We start from the raw sequence: 7,497 nt of genomic DNA, 5'->3' as shown, positions 1-7,497 counted from the left end.
GATATCCATTTCAAGCCCACCGACACCCACAGCTACCTAGAATACACCTGCTCCCACCCACCTTCCTGCAAAAATGCCATCCCCTATTCCCAATTCCTTCGCCTCCACCGCATCTGCTCCCAGGATGAGGCATTCCACTCCCGTACATCTCAGATGTCCTCATTTTTCAAGGACCGCAACTTCCTCAAGAAAGCCCTCGACCGTGTCTCCCGCATTTCCCGCAACTCATCCCTCACACCCCCTCCCCGCAATAACAACCAAAACAGAATCTCCCTCGTCCTCACGTACCACCCCACCAACCTCCGGATCCAACGCATCATCCTCCAACACTTCCGCCATCTGCAATCCGACCCCACCACCAAAGATATTTTTCCCTCCCCACCCTTATCTGCTTTCAGGAGGGACCACTCTCTCCGTGACGCCCTTGTCCACTCCACACTCCCCCCCAGCCCCACCACATCCGGCACTTTTCCCTGCAACAGCAGGAAGTGCTACACCTGCCCCTACACCTCCTCCCTCACCCCCATCCCAGACCCCAAGAAGACTTTCCATATCAAACAGGTGCTCACCTGCACATCTGCTAATGTGGTATACTGCATCCGCTGTTCCCGTTGTGGTCTCCTCTACATCGGGGAAACCAAGCGGAGGCTTGGGGACCGCTTTGCAGAACACCTATGCTCGGTTCGCACTAAACAACTGCACCTCCCAGTCGTGAACCACTTCAACTCCCCCTCCCATTCCTCAGATGACATGTCCATCCTGGGCCTCCTGCAGTGCCACAACGATGCTACCCGAAGGTTGCAGGAACAGCAACTCATATTCCGCTTGGTAGCCCAATGGTATCAATGTGGACTTCACAAGCTTCAAAATCTCCCCTCCCCCTACCGCATTCCAAAACCAGCACAGCTCGTTCCCCCCTCCCTAACCTGTCCTTCCTCCCACCCCAAGACGCCCCCCCCATCTCCTACCTACTAACCTCATTCCACCCCCTTGACCTGTCCGTCCTCCCTGGACTGACCAGCCCCTCCCTACCTCCCCACCTACACTCAACTTTACTGGCTCCGTCCCCGCCTCTTTGACCTGTCTGTCTCCTCTCCACCTATCTTCTCCTCTGTCCATCTTCTATCCGCCTCCCCCTCTCTTCCTATTTATTTCAGAACCCCCTTACCCTCCTCTATTTCTGAAGAAGGGTCTCGGCCCGAAACGTCAGCCTTCCTGCTCCTCTGATGCTGCTTGGTCTGCTGTGTTCCTCCAGTTCTGCACCTTGTTGTCAGTAGAGATAAAGGGGTCTTTATCAGAATGATAGCTGGTGACTAGACGAGGTCCACAGGGCCAGTGCTGGGACCACAACTATTCACGATATACATTAACGATTTGGACGAAGGAACTGAGGGCATTGATGCTAAGTTTATAGCTGACACGAAGATAGGTGGAGGGACAGGTAATGCTGAGGAAGTAGGGAGGCTGGAGGAGGATTTGGATGGGCTGGGAGAATGGACAAAGAAATGGCAGATTGAATGCAATGTGAGCAAGTGTGAGGTTATGCACTTTGGTTAGAAGAATAGAGATGTAGTCTATTTTCTAAATGGGGAAAGGCTTTGGAAATCTGAAGCACAAAAGGACTTAGCAGTCCTAGCTCAGGATTCTCTTAGGGCTAACATTTCGGTTCAGTTGGCAGTTAGGAAGGCAAATACAATGTGAGCATTCATTTTGAGAGGGCTAGAATAAGAGAGCAGGGAGGGATGTACTTCTGAGGCTGTATACGGCTCTGATCAGACTGCATTTGGAATATTGTGAGCAGTTTTGAGTCATGCATCTCAGGAATGATGAGCTGGCATTGGAGAAGATCCAGAAAATATTTTCAAGAATGATCCTGGAGATGAAGGGCTTGTCATATGAGGAGTGGTTGAAGATTCTGGGACTGTACACAATGGAGTTTAGAAGAATGAGAATGAAAACTTATTGAAACTTACAGAATACTGAGAGACCTGGATAGAAGAACATGGAGAAGATGTTTCCACTGGTAGGAGATACAAGGACCCAAGGAATAGTATCTATCAGGAAAATCCATGAAGCCAAGTTGAGCTGCATGTTGGCATTACGTGTTATTCTGCCAATTCATGGAATTAGTGATCCTTTATATACTGTGAGATAGTCTCGTATAATCTGACCATGGAGAACCACTTGCTGAGGTACATGTCCTTAGGATACATTGTGGTGGGGATATGTTGGCACTAAATCCTGTGTAAAGTTTAGCTTTTAATGTTTGTCGACCTGCCTTTTCAGGATATATGATAATAATGGTTTTAAAAGCTTGTGATTACCTTATACTATCAAAATGCTGTGTGAAGTCAACAATATGGAAAGCTTGGCCGTTTTATGAAATCTGCCTTTTGTTTGGTTGACTCTGAACCTCATCGATGTGATTGCATTTGTAAACCTTCTTAACGTTGTCCTCTCTGGCAGTACTGTGGTGTTGTACAATCTTGTTCTTTGTTCTGGGGTCTGGCTTGACCTTTAGTACCAAACATCCTGCACATGCATCGCTGTTGTCCCTTGGTCCCAGACATGATTTGCAGACATCCAGAAAAACGGGGCAGCTGTTGGGCCGATGCGACAAACTGTATCAGTTATAAGTTTCGCTAACTTGGTGCACTTTGCTGACTGCAGCAATAACGTTGAAGCATGTAACTGTTTTTGGGCTGCCAATACTTCTTCATTCTTGCATTCATCTTCATCTAATGTATTAATGGTATGGCCAATCCTCTTGACCAGGAGATTGTTTCCAAAGGCTTTAATTGGTGTAGAGGTGGTGATTAACTCAATGAGGCTCTCCGACAGTTCTGCTTCAGAAAAGTCATTCTCATGCCATTTGTTGCAGTGTCTTCCAAAAACTTGGTCAATAGTCACTTGGGTTTTCTGCATGTATGACGCGAGTTGGAGTCTATTCATTCTTGCCTTGAGCTGGTCTTTGAGAACTTTTATGAATTTTCAACAATGTCTTCAACAAAATCTCCATAGAGTTCATTTTAATGGAGTGGAGGAAATCTGGAAAGAACTGAAGACAGACATCATCTCATTGCTGTGGAGAAACCATTGGAAGACCAGCAAACATCAAGACTGATTCAATGAGAATGATTACATATCCAAGACCTCATCAACTAGAAGAGGTAAGCTCTCCATGCCTGGCAAAACAACAACACCAGCAAGGGAAAGAGAAGAACTCAATGTTGTTTGATACAGATTCTCCACATCAGTTGGGAGGATAGGCATACAAACATCAGCATCTTTCAAGTGGCCCACAGCACCATGATCATCTGAAACCAACTCTGCTAGGCCAACCACATGTTTAGGATGCCTGAGTTCTGACTGCCAAAGGAACAAAGGAAGGACAAAGGAAGCATTTCAAAGACTCCCTGAAGGCTTCCTTCAAGAAGTACAACATAGATGACAACATCTGGGAGACTCTCGTTCAGAAAAAAATTGACTTAGAGGAAACTCCTCTATAAATTCTTTGAGAACACCTGGCAGCAAGAGGAAGTACGGACAAGGAACCTGAGAAAGGAGTGCTAACAATATCAAGATATTATTAAACTTGAAAGAGTGCAGAAAAGATTTACTAGGACGCTATCTGGATTGGAAGGTTTGAGTTATAAGGAGGCTGGGACTTTTGTCCGGAGTGTCGGAGACTGAGAGCTGGCCTTATAGAGGTCTATAAAATCATGAGAGGCATAGATAAGGTAGATCGCCAACATCTTTTCTCCATGGTAGGAAAATCGAAAACTAGAAGGCATAGGTTTAAGGTGAGAAAGGAGACATACAAAAGGGTCTAGAGAGGCAACTATTCTTACAGAGGATGGTGAATGTCTGTATGGACTGCCAGAGGTAGTGGTGGAGACGGGTACAATTTTGTCACTAATAAACATTTGAACAGGTACATGGATGGGATGGGTATGAGGGGATATGCACCAAACAGAGGCAAATGAGGGTGGTTTAATTGTGAAAACTGGTTGGTATGGACAAATGGGGCTGAAAGGCCTGGTTCCATACTGTAAACGTCTAAGTATCTATGACCAAGGACCAATTCCAGCTCCCAGAAACACCTGACAAATGTGTAGTCATAGATGTGGCTCTAGGATCAGGCTCATCACTCACACAATGATCCATAGAACTCATGACCAGTGACTCAGAGTTCCCTAGGTGGAAAATCATACTCGTTAGCGAGTGATTGCTGATGACGAGAGTCTCTCTGACAGTTCCTCTTCAGAAAACTCACACTCATGCCATTTGCTGCAACGTCTTCCAAAAAATTGATCACTAGACACTCAGGTTTGCTGCATGTATGACATGAGTTGAAGTCTGTTAGTTCTTGCCTTGAGCTGGTCTTTGAGTACTTTTCTGATCTCCTTTGGTTGATTCTGATCATCCACTGAAAGATTGGATGTTTTAATTCCACAAAACCCCTCTTTGTCAAAAACAAGTAAGATTTTTAGAGTTCTTTACTTAGGAATATCTATTACTTGATCTGTAAAGCAGAGCAACATATATTGTTTAAACAGTTGTAGCTCAGCAAAAGTATCTCTTGAGGCTACTCAGTTCATTACCGTTTGCCTTAAATTTGCAGATCTTTGCCTTTTTTATTTTAGGAGTACAGTGCAGTGTTTGTTCATTTTGTATATTGATCTCGCTTTTCTCTCTATTTTTCCTATTTTTGCTTCTGGTTCACTTTTTTCCATGTTGTTGTCCCTTTCATTGGCCTGGTCTCTTTAAAATCTGCTGCTTTAGGAACTGCAGACATAGTTTAAGTGCGATAGGCTTGTAACTGCAGATTTCTGTCTGCAGGTGGTGCTTGTGTCAAATAAGAGATAGCAAGAACTGCAGATGCTGGAGCCAGAGATAACACAGTGTGGTGCTGGAGAGGCACAGCGGGCCAGGCAGCATCAGAGGAGCAGGAAAGTTGACGTTTCGGGTTCAGAGCATTTTTGAAGAAGGGTCCTGACCCAAGATGTCAACTTTCCTGCTCCTCTGATGCTACCTGGCCTGCTGTGCTTCTCCAGCTCCACACTGTGTTATCTCTTGTGTTAAATAAGGAGTGTCGATGGCACACAGGTTTCCCTTTAGTTTCTCACCAATTTGGGGCAAGAATATAATGGAACCAGTGGGCCTCTGGACACAGGTAGGGGTTTATTTTAATGTAGAAAATTTTTTTTCTAGCATTTGAAATCTGAGTTTTCTTCTAGAAGCACATTGCAGCTATGCTGTCAGGATCATTTAACTGCTGTTGTTTTAATCAGGAGGCTCTTTTCATCAGGAGGCTTAGTATTTTTTCAAAGAAAAAGAGAGAGGTAGTGAACTCACTGGCACATATCGGCAGCCATTATTTTTGCTTGTACTTTTAATGTCAGCCTTTTTATTGTTGAGTAAGATGATCATGGAATCAAAAACAGGTTTGCTCTATCTTTTTGCTGGTTAATGCTCTATTTGCTGACTGTATTCACAGAAACCGATGTTGCCAATTGACTTAATTCACTATTGTCCAAAACAGTTGCTTAATTGATCTTCAATTAGTTTTCCAAATGTCTACGTGTACTGAATATTCTATTGAGGATTGTTAAAGATCTGATTCAGATATTTTGACAGGAGAAAATGCTGAAATACTATTTCCACTGGTGAGGCATTTGTACATGAGGGGCATCATATAAAATGAAACATGACAAAAATCAGGCCCTTTCAGAGGAAAAGCTGGATTATCTTATTCATGCAAAGGGTGAGGGATATCTAGAATTTTCTCATTGCTAAAAGACTGTGGATGCCTGGCGACAATCGGAGCAAGTTGCAGATCGTTGAATTCTCTGCAAGAATGGGTGCCAAAAGAAATGAAGCAAAGGCAGGAAAATAGAACTGTAGTGCAAGCCAATCTGATCTCAGTGAATCACAGAGTAAGCTGAAGGGGCTGAATGGTCTGCTTCTGTTTCTATGAACATTATAGTTTTTGATGTAAGAGTGAAAATATGTTATTAGGAATCAATGTGAACCATTTTAGAACAATCTATGTTACTGTCATAATTTCAGATCAGAAAATTACAAGAAAAAGGACATTCAGTTCATATATGATAGTAAGAACTGCCAATGCTGGAGTCAGAGATAACACAGCGTAGAGCTGGAGGAACACAGCAGGCCAGGCAGCATCAGAGGAGCAGGAAAGCTGACGTTTCAGGTCAGGACCCTTCTTCAGAAGAATTTCTGTCTGCAGGTGGTGCTTGTGTCAAATAAGAGATAGCAAGAACTGCAGATGCTGGAGCCAGAGATAACACAGTGTGGTGCTGGAGAAGCACAGCAGGCCAGGCAGCATCAGAGGAGCAGTTAAGTTGACGTTTCAGGTTCAGAGCATTTCTGAAGAAGAGTCCTGACCCAAGATGTCAACTTTCCTGCTCCTCTGATGCTGCCTGGCCTATTCAGTTTATACATCTCACTTTTTACAGACTGCATAATTCATATTACCATGAACCCCTGAATGTACTACAGAAACACTACTTAATTTTCTAAGGTAATCAAACAAACCTGGTGAATATTTGCCCTTTTCCACTGTTCACCTTAAGCTAATTTGCTTCCCTGCTATTCCAATCTGAGTTAGCACTCCAGAATATCTGATCTTTTCAAATCAATTGTGATCCCCTTGGTCTCCAATATGGTTACAACCAGGCATGTATGTGAGTCTGAGTTGTACACAGTGAGATCCCACAAACAGTAATAAGCTACCAGATATTGGGCCAGGTCTTCCAGTTGGAGGACAGGAGTTACATATTGGGACCACGTAGGAGTCTTGAGACAGCTGACTTTGCAGGAATTTCCTCAGAAGTTGAAACTTCCAGTGGGCAATTATCTGGTGTATAGAAGCCTCCAGAAATGTCCCAAAATCTGTGTTGGATTTGGAGACTTCAGATGGTTCCAACTCATATACTGATACCCACAACAACCCTTCCCAATCCCACACAAACAGCCGACACTTCCACTCAGACCAGACAGTGTGTCCACCACATCCTTACCCTCCCCAACTAATTCACTTCCGTCCCCTCAGGGATATCTGACAACTCCCAAATCAAAAGCCAACTCCTCGTGGACCCAAAACCACCCTCTGATCTGACAGGTCCATCCCTATGACACCTGCCTCTCAACTTCCAATCTACTATCTCGGCCTCAACATCCTTCCCACAAACCCCTCCCACCCACTCACCATGGAGTGGAACCCCCACCCCAAACCAACTTCAATCATTGACTCCCACTTCCTGAATTCCCCTAACCCTAGGCCCCCATTAATCCCCAATGTGAGTCTCCCCCACATACCTCAGCTCTCATCCACATACCTGCCATCTACTCCAGCTCCAAATACCAACCTACCCCCTTTACTCAGGAGATGCACAGGAGGATGCCAAAATCACTAGAGCGATGGTATTGGCAGCAGAGTGAGCGTGGGCGGAGCTGGGAGCCAAATTGTGG

This window comes from Rhincodon typus, chromosome 30, assembly GCF_021869965.1.
Source record: "Rhincodon typus isolate 14 chromosome 30, sRhiTyp1.1, whole genome shotgun sequence".
Lineage (NCBI taxonomy): Eukaryota > Metazoa > Chordata > Chondrichthyes > Orectolobiformes > Rhincodontidae > Rhincodon > Rhincodon typus.
Note: the sequence above shows the minus strand (reverse complement) of the source record.